Source organism: Sciurus carolinensis, chromosome 5, assembly GCF_902686445.1.
Source record: "Sciurus carolinensis chromosome 5, mSciCar1.2, whole genome shotgun sequence".
NCBI lineage: Eukaryota > Metazoa > Chordata > Mammalia > Rodentia > Sciuridae > Sciurus > Sciurus carolinensis.
Genome location: NC_062217.1, coordinates 74,101,280 through 74,120,597, shown reverse-complemented (window position 1 = coordinate 74,120,597; position 19,318 = coordinate 74,101,280).

Sequence of the window (19,318 nt, the reverse complement as noted above, 5' to 3'; positions counted from 1 at the left end):
AATTTTTAATCTGCACAAAACATTATGGATAGTCATTATACCAAAAAAAGTGTTTTGAACTGTAGAGTTATAAATAGGGATTGCTGGGCCCCACTGGTTTTATTTCCAGTTTCCTGCTTGCTGGCTAAAGTCAAGGGAAGAATATTTAAGATATCCAAAAAGGTGATTTGTACACTAAATTCCTTTAAATTCTTATAGTAAGTATTCTGTACCTTCCAAATATTTATTCAGTATTATTCTGACATTTTTTTTTTTTTTTTTTTTTTTTGGAGTAACCAGAACAGCAGTTTATTTTCCTTTTTTGTGGAGTAGGGGGAAGAAAATGGGGCATTAGTTCACAAACTTTTATCAAAAACCTATTGCTTCCCGAACTCTTTGCTCATCACTGGAATCCAATAAAATTTAAATCAAATAAGTGATGTATTGCTGAAGTTTTAATTTCTTTTTTTTTTTATTTCAATTATTATTATTATTATTATTTTTTTTACGTTTACATAGGGTAATGATATTTATTATATTTTTCCCCTCCCCCCCACCCCTCCCACCCCTCCCACCCCTCTTTTCCCTCTACACAGTCCTTCTTTCCTTCATTCTTACTGCTCTCCTTAGCCTAACTCTAAACCTAACCCTAAACCTAATGCTAGCCCGTCCCACCCCCCATTATATGTCCTCATCCGCTTATCAGCGAGATCATTCGTCCTTTAGTTTTTTGAGATTGGCTTATCTCACTTAGCATGATATTCTCCAATTTCGACCATTTGCCTACAAATGCCATAATTTTATCATTCTTCATTGCGGAGTAATATTCCATTGTATAAATATGCCACAGTTTCTTTATCCATTCATCAACTGAAGGGCATCTAGGTTGGTTCCACAATCTGGCTATGGTGAATTGAGCAGCAATGAACATTGATGTGGCTGTATCTCTGTAGTATGCTGATTTTAAGTCCTTTGGGTATAGGCCAAGGAGTGGGATAGCTGGGTCAAATGGTGTTTCCATTCCAAGCTTTCTGAGGAATCTCCACACTGCTTTCCAGAGTGGTTGCACTAATTTGCAACCCCACCAGCAATGTATGAGTGTTCCTTTTTCACCACATCCTCGCCAACACCTATTGTTGCTTGTTATTCTGACATATTTTAATGACATTCTTCATTAAATGTAAGCTGCAGTATGTCAAGGACTATGTCTTCATATCAGCACAGAACTGAGACCCTGCATTTTCCTGTGAAGGTCCTCATAAAAGTGTTTAAAAAAAATACAAAACAAAACAAAAAACAGTAAGCAAGAGCTTATTTTACAGGTGGTAGTGAACTCTAAGTAGAAAAATAGGCAAAGTGCATTTTTGACAACTAGGTAATTCTATTAAGATATTTAAAATCAATGGGATTATTTAGGCTTGTAGGAGGTAAACCAAACAAGTAAACCTCATATGCAACATTATCAACTATTTTTCTAACTCATTAAAGAAAGCCTAAGTTCCAATAAAAAACTTTTAAGTAGTTCTTAAGACAGTCAATAATTTTCCTTTTGCCATTTGCATTATTTAAAAGTCAGCCACAATAAATATTAGCTATATGATTCTGCATTTGGGCTTGAAACATATTTGCAATTTTGCCTTTATTAAATAGATAAAATGGAAAAACTAAGGCAAACTTTTTATTGGACAGATATTGGGATGTTTTGCAGAACAACCAAGCTACATGCAAATCAGGGAACCAAGAAGTCAAAAAATTGAAGTGCCACCAGGACTATCCATCATTTTTCTCTCCTTTGATTTATGGGTCACCTTAACATCTCTCCATCCATCTCTCTCTCTCCCTCTCTCCCCTCCCTCCCCCCACTTTACCTCCCTCTACCTTTTCATTTTTCTCTCTTACTCATTCTTTTTATTGTCCTCCTCCCTCAGAAAGCCCACACTTGCCTCTCCGGCCCATGAGACATGGCATGTGTCCACTCACAACTACTGAGCTCATTACATACTAAAATTTCAGCCAAACATAATAATGCACAGAGTAAGAAGAAAATACTAAGGAAATGAATACATTAACCAAACCAGGCCACATGTCAATCAGTTGATCTGAGGCCCAGAGAGTTGGGTACTATAATTTGTACAGTTTGAAACTAATTGATTATTGCATAGTAAAATTACATCTCTGTCACGATGAGGGGAGACAAGGTGCAATGTCCAGAAATAAAGTCAGGGCTGCTCAGCAGACAAACAGAACGTTCTCAGGAAGAAAATATTTATTATGTATTTGTCCCAAATTGTTTTTCTCAAAGCAGATTTTCCACAAATTAAATATGACACCCACATGTTCAGATCTTTTACAAATTGGTATTTAGTAACTTGGGCATGAGTGTCAGCAGTCCCCAGCATGAATAAAGTCCAGGCTGCTCAACACTCTTCTGGTCTATTTTCTTTTCATTGTTATTTATATAATGTTACCAGCACAAAAACAAAACAAACAGTGGTATTTAACTTCTTTGTGTGAACTAATTTTTGTCTAAATTTAAAAAAAAAAAAAAAATTTGGTGTTTTTTAAAGTAAGTGGAATGCTTACATCATTAAATTTTTATTGACCTTTATGAGTGAGAATGATTTTCCACATTTATTGTTCAGACTAGTGCTTCAAAGAAGTGGTAAGATAACTGCTATGTGTTTATGTGTTTAATATGATAATGACCTCATTTAAGAATAATTTGATTGCCGAGCATGCTCCAGGCTGTGGGTTCAATCTTCAGCACCACCAAAAATAATAATAATTTGAAAAGTTCAGTCATGTTAAAATTCCATTCAAATTCTGTAACATATTAACCATTTCATAAGAATTTTGATACAATGGTATATAATATCATAAGATTTTAAAATCTATACAAAGAAAATTACATTTCTCTATCATATTTACATGGATTTTAATATGAGCACCATGATCTCAAAATATTCAAAAATTAAGTAGATTGCACCATATAAGCAAGTATTATAAAATACTGGGTTAAAATAATATTGGGTTAAAATAATGTTTCCTATTGTGCCCATAAAGCTCATACTTCAGCCTTTTCTTCCAGTTGTGCTATAAAGGGAGAGGAAATTATTTGGTTTGATCACATAAGGCCCTACAAAGATTTTTTGAAAAAGTTATGACATTATTTGGTTTTATTTCAAGAGACAATTTGTTTTGCCCTATCCTCCATCTCTAGCTGGTCTTCCACAGAAGAATTGAACAGTCAGGATAAATCAGGATTTTCCTCTCTAGGACCATCTTCCACTACTTTATTAAATCAAGTTCAGACCAAGAGCTGTTGGCTGATGACACATTATATAATATGCTGAGAACTCTTCAAAAGCTGCCCACTATGCCTTCTATACATTATGGGACATCTTTGCTTACAAAGGTTATAAACGCGGAGAGACACAGGGCTCTTTTCGAAAACCAAAATACAGATTCAGAGTTTCGACCTCTCATTTTTCCTTATCAAGCTTTACAAGGAATATGAAATGGAAAAGAATGTGCAAAAGAAAGCCTCACAGTTTTGACATCAGAACTATGTCAGAGTGTCATTGAGGTACCTGAGAAAAGAGGCAAAAATGAAGATAAATAAACATTGAAACAAAAAGACATAGGAAGGAAAAACAAAGTGTAGGGGATAGATAGAGTAAAAACAAACAACAAAAACAAAAAATTCATACATCAAGGGGTATATTCAAGGAAAGGAGGAGGGACAGTGGGTTTTGAAAAAACAGTATTAACTCATAAACTATCCATGACATGCTATCCATGTTATCTATGACATGAGGAAAGAACCAGGGCAATAGCATGTAAGTTCGCTTGCTATTGACTAAACATTAAAAAATAGTGTTTTTTAAAATAAATTATATTGTCCATCATTAGTGGAGTTTTTTTTTTTTTTATTTATATTTCTGAGTTCAAAAATAATTGCTTTCAGTTCAGTTTTTAGTATCCAGTGAACCCTCTTTAGCTAAATCAACTTATAAAGTTTAATCCATTATGTTGTCAGTTACAGTCCATCATTGTAATGCACATAGAACTGTGGAATAAAAAGAAAGAATAAAATGAGTTAGGTTTGAAATGTGAACATGAATTCATTTTCTTTTTTCAAGTAAAATCTTGATGAGTAACTCACTGTCAAAACAGTGCATTGAAACATGAAGAAAACTGTCAAATTAAAAGAAAATTAGTATAATAAATGCAGAAAAATAGACTATGATGTGAATAATTCTGGGGAGAATAAAAAGCAATGGGGATAAGTTTCAATACAGCATTCACTCAATTTTAACAGCAGAAAGAAAAATGGGTCAGAAAATATATATAAGAATAAGGAGATTCCTTTTAAGGCTTCCATAATAGCTCTCCTGGGAAATAATTCTCAATTCCTACATATAGTAAAAATGGTTATTGGCCATCCTCTAGGGAATTAAATCCTTATCCATGAAGATAAATTAGTTTTATCATGCAACTAAATTTTACTATTATCACAAAAGACTATTTGCTAAATCACTCTATTCGTACAAGTCAATTTACTATATATGATTGTAGATTTGAACCTGAGAGTATTTTTTATTGGAAGATTATCTGAAGTATTAGCTAAAGTGTTCACTAGTTTTCAATTTTAAATGTTTCTCCCTTTTAGTATCCTTTTTGTCCCTTTTGATAGAAGAGTAGTTACACTAAAGGACTGGAATAATCATACAGAAATGAAAACTAAGAGATCTTGTTATTTCTAATCATTTAATTAGGCAATACATGTGTTCTTAAGATCTCATTTAAAAAATAAAAAACAATTTAATCCCATAGTGACTCCTTTCTTGCAGTGGGTCTTTGGGTATGCATGACTACAAATATCTACAGTAAAGAGACAACTGGTAGATTGTCAAGATAAGTCCCCGCTGGGAAAGCAGAAGATACTCCCGGTAACCCAATTGTCTAATGTAAATGAAAAAGAAGTGTTGATTTCATTCAAAATGTCATCCTGAACAATGTAAACCCCTATAGATGATAGAACATAAACTTTAAGTGAATGGGCATACGTTCAAAAATAAGATGAAGAACCTTCACAGAACAGAAATGATGTAGCTTTCCTAAGAGACCAGATGATTGTAGGAACATGAAGAAGAGGGGGAACATGGCCCAGGAAATGCAGGGTAGAATACCACAATAAAAACCGAGGACTCCACATTGCCCTGCAGCCTGGAAAGAGCGGATTCTGGGCAAAATGTGAGGGATGTCCCAGGGACAGTAGAGAGACCCAATCTTGTGGAGCTGTCCCTCTTCCAGGGAGCAGGGGAGGAAACAGAAGAGGAATATGGCAGCTTGGATTAGAGTGGCAGCCAGTCACAGTTAGTTGTCAACCCCTGGGAACAAGAAAAGAAATATTTATGTTCCCTTAAATTTAACTGAAGACACAGTAGAATATGAGCCTTAGTCCAGGGTTAAGCCAACACTTCTGCCAAGCTGCCTGAACAAACAGATGTAGGGGAAATTCTAAGTAATCTTAGATTCAAACATACATGTTCACAAATCACACCACCAAAGAAATAAGCAACACACTGACAGAAACAAATACACCCAATAAATAATTTACATGAGAGAAAACAGGCTTGATAAAATAATCAGAACAAATCTTTAAAATTGGCATAAAAATGTTATAATAAGTACAGGAAAGATAAGAAAAAACTTTCACTCATAAAATAAAATAGACTATACTTTAAAAAATAATAATCAATTCCATTTCCTAAAGTAACAAATCTAAGCACTGACTCCCAATCAACTCATAATTAGTTCCCTAAAAGTTTCCTGTTAGTACTCTAGTAAGTTTTATAAATTTTCATGGGCTTAATAAGTTCCCTTCCTTCCTCCCTCCCACCCTCCTTCTCTCTCTTTTTCAGTGATCTCCCTTCCCAAAATGGAGAATCACAGAACAACAGAGTTTCCCACTATTATCCCTAGTACCATCACAGTCTTTTACCCCTGGAGAAGCACGCACCTTATTATCATTAGCAGTCAAATGCTTTACACTTCACCTTTATATATTTGCCTGATCATATAGTCACTATCGGTAAAAGTCCAAAAGCCTATATCGCTCATACTGCACTGAGTTTTTAATCTCATTTTTATAGACAAGAGACATACAAAATTCCTTTCAATAACCATTTCCTGAGAAAACTGGCCTTGCCTATCCTTCAGCCAAATCATTTCCTCTAAAACGAAGAAATGTTACAGGCAGTGCAATCCAGTTCAGCAATTCAACATTTCATAGGAGTCAACATTCTGAATGCATTTGTTACATTAAGAAAGGAAATGGAGACTATCAATCAGACTTTCAGATCCTGTTTTAATCAGAACCCACTCAGGAAGCAGTCTGAAAAGCCAGAACTTTCAGTGCCTCCGTTCAAGAAGATTTTTTTTTCCTAACTGATTTGCAGCCCACAGAGGAAGAACAAATACTGGCGATGCTTTCTATTTAATTTGGTATAAGTTCATAAAACAAATTGCCCAGATAATTGGACATGTCTTCAATTCTACACTATATTTTCCATAGATGTAAACCAGATTTATAACTTAGAAGTGCAGCAATAAATGAGCATTGCTTGTAATAGACTTGTGCCAAGCCTTATGTCAAAGTGAAATAAAAAATGAGACAGACCACTTTGAGTAATCAAATCTGTCAGCTCAGTCGACTACTTTTAAAGAATTGATGAGAAACTCTAAGGTCTCCAAAAAACAGCTTTTAATTATTTTTAGTAATATAAGTATTTGTATAGCTATTTCAAATAGATTCCCTAAAAATAAACTTATCATCCTAAATCTTATAAATGATTATTTTCTTGCAGGTTTTTTTTTTCTATTATCCCCACCCCATTTTGGAGAATTCAAAACCCACTCACACATGGAAACTACTATCTTGAGGCTAAATTCCCATTTTCCTCTGAGGAGTTTTTCCGCCCCCGCTGAAGTCAGAGTTGGCAATTACGCTTTTCTAGACTGAACCGTCTGGTCACCATTTGTCTGGTCCTTGGTCCAAAAAGGATAAAAAAAAAAAAAAAAAAAAAAGAAGAACAAAGAAAAAAAATAGAGGCCAGCAATACTATGTTCAGAAATATAGGTGGTTTTTAGGCACATCTGTTAGTCCTGTGATAACTTAATAAATCCAGTTATTATAAGCAAAGCTTAAAACTAAAAGCATCCTCTAATTGAATCCTTCCTCTTTGTGGTCAAGAAAAGGGGGAAAATATTAATAGCAATAAAATAAGGAAAGCAGAATTTCCATCTGCAAAAACTTTCTAGGTGTATATACTTCTTCAAGCTATTTGCCAAAAGCAACATTCCAGAGAAAGTAAGCTTAAATAATAGCCCATTCTTGAAATAACGTTGATGTATAGATAGATGGAGATCAAATGGCATTATAACACATTTCCAAGATTCATAAAATGAAAAGTCTTATCAATATTAGAGAAATAAAATATTTTCCCAAAATCTCTCTTTGTGTTTAAGAAAATTATTTGACTATCCATTGCTAAAGAATTCAGTAGGCTCAAAATGAATTTATCAACTGCCCTTTTCTTCTTCTCTTCCTCTTCTGATTTGGGTAATAGAAATAAAATCCATCATTTGGCCAAACTAGAAACCAGATTATCACATTTGGTTCCTTTTCTTCTTACTTCTAAATAGAATTAAAGATAAAGACTTGATAGCTCTAACTACTATTAAATATTTCTTAAAGCTATGCTTCCCTCTCTTCTTCCAATTGCTACTCACTTTCCTCTCTGCCTGAATGCTTAACCCTTTCCAGTTCACCCAAGGTGCTAAGAGAAGTATCTCTGCAAAGGCAAATGCAATCATGTCAATCTCCCCCTTTGACTGACATCCCAATGCCTACACTAAAATACAAGCACAGGTGTTGGGGGCATGGCTCAATGATAGAGTGCTTGCCATATACAAGAGGCCCTGGTTCCATATCCAGTGCCATCAAAAAATAATAATAATAATAGTGTTAGCATAAATACTTTGACTTAGTGAACACAAGACTCTTCCCATCTTTTTTCTATCTTATCTCCTATCACCTGATATTATTTCCAAACTGATCTGTCTTTTCATGATTCAAGGCCTTGCACATTTTCTTCTTTGCACATTTTCACATCCTTATGTCTGACTTCTCTAACAGTCTAGACTCCTGAAACATAAAGACCCTGTGTTTTGCTTCTCAATATTCTCACACCCTACTGATAAAAACATTAAGTAATAGCTTGTACAGTAGATGAATAAATTGATGAATGGATGATAGATATATAACTGATCAAGGCAGTGAAATTCCTGCTTTAACTATGGTCAGTGTTTTGGAATTTTCACCTAAGTGGAAATGAACAATTGGATCAATTTTGACAATCACTGAAGTGTACTAGGTATCTCATGAAGTTGTCATGAGTAGACACAGTAATATAATCCTGGTGAGTTTTTAATTGTATGGATTTTATTAATTGTTCTTGGTTCTGCATTATTGTGCTTCTTAGGATTTTTTATAATAATTTTATTTTTTTAATTTGTTTACTCTGAGGGCTGGGAGTATAGCTCAGTTGGTAGAGTGCTTGCCTCGCAAGCACAAGGCCCTGGGTTCAATCCCCAGCACTGCAAAAAAAATAAAATAAAAATAAATAATAATAATAATAATTTGTTTACTATGCTCTCTCCCTTGGCTTTAAAATTCAGAATTGGATCCCAATAGTTCTTGACTCAGAGGCTGAGTTCAAGGTAGCCTCAGCAAGTCAGCAAAGTCCTAAGCAACTCAGTGAGACTCTGTCTCTAAATGAAATACAAAAAGGGTTGGAGATGTGACTCAGTGGTCAAGTGCCCCTGGGTTCAATCCCCAGTACCAAAAAAAAAAAAAAAAAATCAGAATTGGACATAACTGCAAACATCTCTCTCATTTTCTTTACAGTTTAATGAAATTACATGCCATTAAGCACTTAATAAATATATTTCCATGCTTATTTGAGAGAACATATTTGGAAAGAGACTGACTGAATTTCAGAACATCTTACCACCCTTCTCTTTTCTTCCTCCAAATTTTTTGCTGTGTTTTTCCTTTCTATTCTATGCAATGGGAATAATGTGCTCTTTTTTTATTTACATAGGAACAAATGGTATAAAAATACATTAACTTTTTGGGGAAAAAGAGTTGATGTAAATTTTCAAAGAGAAATTAATATAATATGCTCATTAGGAAGAAGGTTTTTGAAAAACTGGTACCTTTCTAATCTCATTTTTGTTTGATTTTTTTTTTTTTTTAAACATCTGACTGAGCACATATCCCATTAACTTGAATAAGGGTGGTTAGCCCTCAGGGAAACTCTGCTACCTTCTTCGATTTCCTCTGCTAATGTGGAGGTTACCTATAAAAACACTCTGTGACATGGGCTATTTTAACTCTTAAACGTAGAAATTACTTAAGTCTCAGAACTGCATTTTACAAGAATGGAAGCAGTACTTCAATTCCAATTTACATGTTGACTCTTCTACTACCATACTGATTTGGAGTTACACTGACAATACTACATACAGATTTTTCATCATCTTTTGTCTTGGTTTTTAATATATTCTAACATGTCTACTTCTTTGACTCAATGTTTATTTTTTGAAATTATTAAATTTTTAAACCCTTAAAAATGAGGAGCAGTCATGTCTCAAAAGCTTTTATTTATTTACTTTATATTTGTTAATATTTCCTGCTATAGTAAAAGTAACTCACTCTGGCTAATTCTCCTTACAACTACTTTGTACTGTTTCCAATATGAATTCACCATTGAGCTCCAGGTACACTCTTTCCAGAGGAAAGACTGATTTCTTTACTCTCTCACCTCACATATGAAGGTTGTTATGAAGTTGATGAGGATAAGAAAGTCATACTGGAAAGAATGCTTTGGATCGTGAATATGCAGCTGCAATGAGGAGATATTTTGGCACTTCCAGCCTTATAAAAGTTAAAGTGATTAATAAGAAGTATGCAATTGATCTACTGAGAATACTGTAATCCCTTCATGGTTATTAAGAGATGTGTGAAGCACATAAAAATAGATGTGGATTATTTGTTACTAAAGGGGTTCATGATTCAATTTTATCACCTTCAGAAACTTACATGGGCTTTTTAAAAATTTTACAAAACATTCAAAAGTTGTGACTTCCATGCTTAGATCAGTGTTTTTAACTAACGTTGTATCTTAAGAGGCTGTGTGAAAATAATCACATATTCTAACACACATACATACTTTCTTCTGTTCCTCATGACATTCTACCAAAATAACAAAGTAGATTTTTAAGGTATTAAACCACAAATAAAAAGTGTCATGTAAGAAAATACAGCTGCAACACAAATTTTAAAGTTAGAAAACAGACAAATAGTAACTTAGCCTAAAGAAAAGTGAATCCCAAGACAACCATAAAGTTCAGAAGCAGAAGCAAAATGAGTTATACTGCAAAATTTAAAAATCCTCCAGAATTGACAGAATTCCATGAACCTGAAGATAAATTGAGCTTAAATCAAGATCTTTGAATGTCTACAAGTAGAGAACCAGATGTGTAGTCACACCACAGACAGGTCACTTCTGCAGAAAGCTGAGGCTTACCATCTACAGAGGATAAGGTGGAGGGATGCTGGTCTAGAGAATGGAGGATACAGGGAAGAGCTTGTTAACTGTCCTGGACTGTACACTAAACCCTGGGATCTCTCTGATTCTTCCCTCACCTAGCACTAAGAACACCAGCAGTAAGTATTAAAGCCTCCACTTAGGAGGCTGGCTAATTTTTCTCTGGGGAAACTAATCAGACTAAGCCCCAAAATTCGAAAGACACTTGTAGCTAGTAGTTTACTGATGGAACAACAGGGCTAAATTAACAACAAAGTGGCATGATAGTAGATAACTCCATGATATTCTAATCTTGAATTTAGTGACTCATACTTAAACATTTATAGGCATACACATATCCCCAGATATTAGAAGAAAACATAACATAAAAGAAGACACACACACAAAAAAAATTTTGGATAAAATAACAAAAGCAGAGGTTGAGAGTGTATTGCAAAGTAAAGCACTTTTGCCTAGCATGTGGCAAAGCCTTAGGTTAAATCCCCAGCACCACAGGAAAAAAAGATGACGATGATGCTGATGATGATAAAGAAGAAGAAAACTTCCAGTGTGTGTCAGTGTGTATACGGAAATGTGTGTGTGTGGGGGTGTTTACTTCTAGTTCCCAAGAGATAAAGTTTATTCCATGAAAAAATAACATCACGAGGTAAAAAAAAAAAAAAAGACAAATACAAATAAAGAATATTTTTGATAATTAGAAATACAATAGAAAGGAAAAAATTGAGAACATTTAAATTTAAATTTAATTATATCTAAGAAATTAGAAATAAAAAAAACTAAATGTAGAAAATTTAAAAGAAGAAATTATGGTAAAAGAATATTTTAAAAATGAAATATTTCAAAATTGAAATTCAGAGTGAAAAGTCCATAGAATCCTCAACACAGTGTGAGGTATGGAGGAAGCCTGCACCAAGGCATATTGCTTTGAAACTTAGCAAGTAGAAATAAAACTTCTAAAGAGAAAAGATCACAATTAAATCAAACAGTTAGCAGCAATACTAAATTCTAAACAATAGCATTAAAACTAAATAAATACATAAAACAATGACTTCAAAATTATGAATGAATATTGTTGCTATCCTGTACCTTTACAGCAACCAAATCAGAAATGAAGTGCAAGAGTGGAATAATGATATTTTCATACTTAAAAATTAATGTAAGCTCAATCTTCCATGAACTCTTTTTCAAAAAATTAATAGGAGATAAATGTCACCAAAATGAGGATATAGAAGAAGATAAAGTCATAAAATCTGCATTCACAGAATCCAGTGACAGGAACAGCAGTGGAATTTTGGGGATGATGGTTTAGCGAGATGACAAAATGACAATAGTTCTGCAAAAGACCAAGTGAGTAATAAGTCCAGAGGTGCTCAGGAAAATATCTCCAAGAAAATGGAAATAATAGAAATGTCTATATGTTTAAAATATTGAGAAGATTTTTGTACTTTTAGTGCAGTATTAGGGAATGAATTATTGATAGACATATAGAAAATAAAGCAACCAACCAGCATGCACACACATGCAAAAATTATAACTCAATTTAAAAAAATTAAATATCCAATAAAGACCATATAAACATAATACGGATCAACTATTAACAAAATAGTTATACACTTATATAATAATGTAAAAACTGATTATTGATCAAATAAAAGATAAGCATAATGTAAAAATTAAAGAAGAAAGTGAAAAAGATTGGAGGTATATAATAAATACATATCTTTCATTATAGTAAGTGTACACACACTGTATGAAACTGTAGCCATATTATTAAAATGTGGTCATTTTATTCAATTTTATTAGAAATTAATAGGTAAATTGAAAGAAATTCATGAAAGTTTTGAAATTGATCAGATAAGAATTGGAGAGGAGAATAAACATTGTTTTCATAAAAGACTTGTAGAAATATCAGATTGTAGATATTTATTAAAATTATACATTTCCTTATTCTACTTACCTACTTTTAACTGATTTTTATTTATTTATTTTAGCAGTAACTTCAAGAAATACTATTGTTGGACTTGCAAACATGGAGTTATTCCAAGAAAGGCTATGCTGTACTGGAACAATCCAGAAACAATTCTCAGGCCTGGAAAAAACCTCTCCATCTTAAAATCAACCAGGTGTGTGATGAGCGATGCAGTAAGGAAATAATGGGCAATAGTAGGAATGGAAACCAGAATCAATAATAAAGATTTTTTCAGAGGGAACTTTTCTAATGCCAAGAAATAACTAGGGACGGGGGGAGAACTACAAGGTCCAACTAGTGAAAAGAGAAAATTTTAAGGAGGGGAATAAACAGATAAATTTATATAAATCATATTACCTATATATGTTGAGCACTCCTACATCTTATAATATCATTCGATGCTTTCAGAAATTGATATTTTAAACAGGTTCATATTATAAATAAGAGGATTAGCATCCACCAATGTTATCTCCCCATATTACCAGTGGTTGTCTTTTGTTGTTGTTGTTGTTATTGTTGTTGTTATTCTCAAAAACCAAGCTTTATTTTGATATAAACTTGGGGCCAGTTGCATATGCTTTATGTATAATTTCTCTCTTGGTTACTCCTCCCAATTAATAGGCTATAAACATGCTGAGAATGGCTGTCCCATCTTCTTGACTAGTGGGTTAATTAAGAAAATGAGACCCTGCCTCAACTCTCTCAATTTCTACTATATACATTGTACTAGAAATCCATCAACTTCACAATCAGGTCTTCAGAAGAATGGTCTGAAATTGCTGTCCCTACTTTTTCACTTTTTCCTCTTCAAATGATCCTTAAATGACCTTCAAATGATCCTTTCCCTCTAAATATCCCTCAGTCTTTTCTGCTTGACAACTTACCACTGCTTAGAACCCTAGTAGTTGGTCTGATCACTGCTTAGAACCCTAGTAGTTGGTCTGATTACTGCTTAGAACCCTAGTAGTTAGTCTGATGTCCTCTCCTCCTCTAACTTTCTCTAACAATTTCATCCACGCCTTTAAGTAAATTAGATGCCCAACCGTTTGCTATATTTTTTTGACTGGAGTTCTTGATTATAATTTACATAGTATTTCCCACATGTTGTTGTCATTACAAATTTCCTTTTTTCTTGAGAAAACCCATAGTGCACATAAGAAGCAAAGGACCAAACTAGGTCCAAACTAGGATATAATTTTAGTCTCTTCCTTCATCCTTATCCTTATCCCCACATCAATCATCTATATCTATATATTATCGATCCTTCTCTCTATTTATCTGAATCATTCTCTCCCTCCATTGCTGTCTTTTTTCAAAGCTTCATGTCAACAGTACTTTCACAGACAGTGGTAATATTCCCATCCCCAGTAGCATTCCTTAGGTCTCCTGAATCTCCATGCATGTTCTATACTAACTCCAGGGTGATCTCTAAAATACAAGTGTTCTCTTTTAATTCAACATCCTAAGTCCTTTCAATAGCTTCTAAATACCTGTAGAATAAAGTCCAAACCCATGAGCATATAACTTTCCATGACCAAGCTATTAGCTACTTATCCCACTTATCTCTTACTATACCACACTTTCTCTACACTACCCATAATGTATTTCTTCAGCTCTGGATCACATATCTTAACTTCTATTCAGGTTGCATCATCAGTCAGGAATTGAATTCCCTTTTCTTCCAAGTTTTTGCACCCAAATGGGAACATACGTATGTTACTCTAGTAACAAAGGAAGTATTATGGAGCACAGAATCATGAGTGCTATGGAATGGCTAAAGGAAGAAGACCCTTCTGAGGAATGGCAAAATAATGGAATTCAATTGGGTGACAAGTAATGTTATTGAGTTTGAAATGGATGATGCACCCTATGTACTGAACAAGGTAAATGATGTTAAACAATGCTCCATGGGGCCTGGTTATGCTGCAGTTGAGATGGTACCATATGGTATATTTTGAAAATATTCCATGATCACAGATGGCGATATAAATTTCACAGACTAGACTTATGTAATAGATTATGAAAGTCAAGCTTTATGGCATTTAGACTACTTTATTATCAGAGAGTTTCATAATTTGTATATTAGGGATACAAAATTTATTCAATCAGGAAAAAATAGCTATTAAATTACGAACTCATATTTCTACATTAGTTCCAGCTTCTTTGAGGTCTTTTGTGTCAGTATATTTACTACTTACTTTCAAATTGATTTAAAATTTCAGCCTTGAATTTGAGGCCCTGCTTCCTCAATGTTTAGTTCATATTCTATTACATATACAAACTTAGGGCCTCTTCTGTTTTTTCTATGTTCATAAATATGTTGTCAAAATTAGAGATGAAAACCAATAAATAGGGTTGGGGATATAGCTCAATTGGTAGAGTGCTTGCCTCACATGAACAAGACCCTAGGTTCAATCCCCAGCACAAAAAAACAAACAAAACAAAAAACAACAGACTTAAACACTAGGAGATGATAATGTGAACAATGTACATCACTTACAAAAATTCTAGAGAAATGATTGAAATCTAAATATAGGTGACACATGCTGAAGAAAGAATCAGTGCAATAAGAAGAGTCATTGCCTAGGCTATCCAATGCATATAGAAGCATATAGAAATAATGCAGTGTAATGGGAAACTGGACTCTGAGTGGGGCAGTAACCTATTCAATCTTGAGTCTAATTTTTTAATGTAAAGAACCATAGAGTTGGGCTAGGTTTGTGGCTCAGTGGTAGAGTGCTTGCCTAGTATATGTGAGGCACTGGGTTCAATACTCAGCAATGCATATAAATGAATGAAAGAAATGAAGGTCCATCAACATCTAAAAATTTTTTTTAAAAAAAACCCTAGAGTCAAAAAACAGTAAATGAATGGAAGATCTTGAGATCATCTAGTTATCCCTTTGTTTTTATAAATTTCAAAAACCAAGCCTCCAAGTGTTTCAGTTGCAAAATAGCAAATAGCTTCTTTGAAAAATAGATTAGAATGGATAGTAGAAGTAAATGGAGTCTCTCAGGAGTCCTAGATTCCAAGATCACACAAAAAGAAGGCAAGAGGGAAGAAGAGGACAAGAAAGAGTGGTCCTGTCCATAGTGGCCATGACCACGAACATCCTATTAACCATATGAACGGCAGGTGTACCCAAGGACAAGACCTTTAAGCAGTTTGTTGAAATGTCCCACTAAGCCATCAGAGACATTTTAAAAGAAAGTGTCTTCAATGCCTGTGTGCTTTCCAAGTTCTATATGAGGCTGCATTACTGCATGAGTTATGCCAGTCACAGCCAAGGGATCAGGATCCAGCTCATGAAGATTGGAAAGATGGAACACTCCCAACATGATTTAGACCTTCTGGTACTGCCCAAAGACCTCCACAACAGTCCATGTAAGGAACTGAGTGCTTAAGGAGTACAGAAAAGCTATCTTTGTGGGGGGCGGGGGGCGGGAGCAGAGTGGAAGTCTTAATAAAAGGAGTAAAGGTGTAAACTATCTGCACAAAGAGTTACTAATTCCTAAGTAAATGCTGGATACCTGGCTCATAAGGGGGTAATTAAGAGGTAAGGAAGACTCAGAAAAATTTCCATAGGCAGGAGGAGAGCACCTCATGCTTGTTTCCCAAAGTAGTTACTGAAAAATATCAATCAGGACGACTGTTGATTTCCATACCATTGTGCAATAAAATATTAAAAAGTTGTAAACATGTTTCTAGAAATGAAGAGCACACAGGACTGTGTTGTTGGCATGGTAGTCACAGGTGGATACCAAGGCACTTGTAAAATATAATCCGAAATGAAGTATGTTACATGGGACATTTGAATGTAACAGATTTACAGAAAAACCCACATAAAATTTCTCATTAATAATATATATTGAGCTGGGCATGGTGGCACACGCCTGTAATCCCAGGGACTTGGGAAGCTGAGGCACATGATCTTGAGTTTAAAGTCAGCCTCAGCAAAAGCAAGGCTCTAAGCAATTCAGTGAGATCCTGTCTCTAAATAAAACACAAAATAGGGCTGGGGATATGGCTCAGTGGTTCAGTGACCTTGAACCCTGGAAACTCCCTCCCCTGCCAAATAAATATAGATAATGAATAATAATAGATAATGGTCAGGTAATCAGTGTAATAGGCTCCATCAAGGCCTTTTTCCTATGTAAAGATCATGATGCCTAGGGTTGGGGATATAGCTCAATTGGTGCAATGCTTGCCTAGCATGCACAAGGCCCTGGGTCCTTGTTCATGCTAGCACCACCATTTAAAAAATCCCCAACACCACATTAAAAAAAAAAAAGATCATGAGGCCTACCTGTGGAAACATTACAGTTAATTCCTTTGTCCCAGAGAGCTACAGGGAAAAAATGGAAGGTGGCTGAACCCAGATGGGAGTACAGGAAGGGTTAAAACTCGACAGCTAAAGGATCAAGCCAATAGCCTTAACACTTTTTCAATACCTATTTAACATAAATTTTGGCCAATGACTTTAGTACTTTTTCAATGCCTGTTTAACATAGATTTTGGTCAATGTTCATACCCCAAAACCATATAAGTCCCAGGGCTAGCACATTGCAGAAGTTCTATCTCTTCTCTTCTCACTTAAATAAATCCTACCCTGTTTACTCTTCCCTTCTGTCTTTGGTCATGGATTTTATTCTTCAAATTTGTGAGACAAGAACCCAGAAAGAAATTGATGAAGCAGAAAATCTAGTCTTATCTCAAAACTCCAGTTTCAATTACATATTGAAATGACATCAGCAGGATAATTTGGTTGGGTAAAATATATTACTAAAACTAGTGTTTTAGTTTCTCTACCTTTTTAAAAAATGGGCTAATAAAGCATTTAAAATCATATAGGTGGCTCATATTTGCATTTCATATATTTCTACATTAGATAGCACCAGTATAAAAAATATGTGGGAAAGGTAATTCTCAAATATTTTATAGACTGAGCATTTTTCACTTATGTGGTTTAATCTCACATTCACAACAATTACAGATAACTTCAATAGCTATTATGCATATGTCTTAGAGTTCCAAGAAACTTCATGTTTTCTTTTACTTAAAATTCTAAAGATCAAGGTAAAATTAAAGATAATTTTCTCCCAGCATTGTAACTCCTATAGTAAGCACTTAAGATTAGTCTGAGATACACAAACAAAATGTAAGGTCTTCTAAGTAATAAATATTGTACTCTCAGTCCTTGAGGTATAGAAAATATGTCCAAGAAAAACTCATCATAAAAGCTGAAGGAATTTGTACTCATCATAAATAAATGATAAATGGGGCCATGGATGTCGCTCAGTGTAGAGCATTTGCCTAGCATGTGTGAGGCCCTTAGATCGATCCCCAGTACCACAAACAAACAAACAAAAAAAAAGAAATGATAAATGTTATAGGTGATAGATATAAATTACCCTGAGTTGATCAATACCCCATATATACATGAATCAAAGCTTCATATTGTGCTTCAAAAATGTGTACAAATATTATGTTAATTTACAAATAAGATAAAACAAAATACAAAGTTGAGCCAAGTAATAAAGGAAAATACTGATATTGTTACTCTGTTCTTCTAATTTACATTAAGATAACACATATGCCCTTCCTGGATATTTTTAATTGGTAAGCCTTCTGCCTTTCACTAATGTATCTTATTTCTTCCATTATCTATAAAAGAAGCAAGTGTTCTTTCACCTTGAAAACTGAAATACCTTTTCCTGATATAATCAGATGCTTTCCAACCCCTTTTAAAGGAAAGGAAATTGCTTCTCTGGCTGCCAGCCATCATGCAGCTGAGAACATGCCTCTTGAGAAGGGAAGCACCCTAATGAATGACTTTCTTTTGACAGAGAGACCATCTCCATAGTCATTCTATACAAGCTGCTGTTATTTAGATACTAATGGAATAAATAAAAACAGATAAATAAAGATATAACTTCCTATGTGTGGTTGTCAGAGGTGATAGTAAAGACAGAAACTCATTTCCAACCAATCAAAATGTTGAATTTAACCACTTAAAGGAAAGTGACCAAAAACTCATTTTGGCAATTTCGTCCTTTTATGTATGATTAAATTATCTGCAGGAAGGAACAAGGGAAGGAAATAAAGAAGGGAAAGAAGGGAGGAAATATTTAATCATGCATACATTGCTTGGAAATTTGGCATGGTTAAATTCACATTCTCTTCTTCCCTCCATAGGTTTTTGTGTGTTTGTTTGGTTGTTTGTCTTGTGGTACTGGGAATTGAACCCAGGGATGCTTTACCACTGAGTTACATTCTCAACCTCTTTTTTTTTTTTTTTTTCTTTTAAGATAGTGTCTCACTAAGTTTCCCAGGCTAACCTCGAACTTGCAATTCTCCTGCCTCAGCCTCCCAGTACCAGGATTACAGGCATGCACCACTGCACCTGTTCCTTCCGTTACTTTACACTTAACATTTAATCTTTATTATACTAGTGGAGCTAGAGCTGGTCCCAGAATTGTGGTTTCAACAAATTTCTGAGGGGAGAGGAGAGGCCCCAGAGACCTTCATTAACAGTACCAAGGCCTTGCGCGATCCATTGACTTGCTTAAGGTCATGTGTTAAGATATCAAGTTATAACAAAGCAGCTTTTCAAAATCATACTAAGTCGTTGAACTTTATCAGCCTAACCTAGAAATGTTTTCTCCAGACCTACTAGGTGGAATTAATTCAG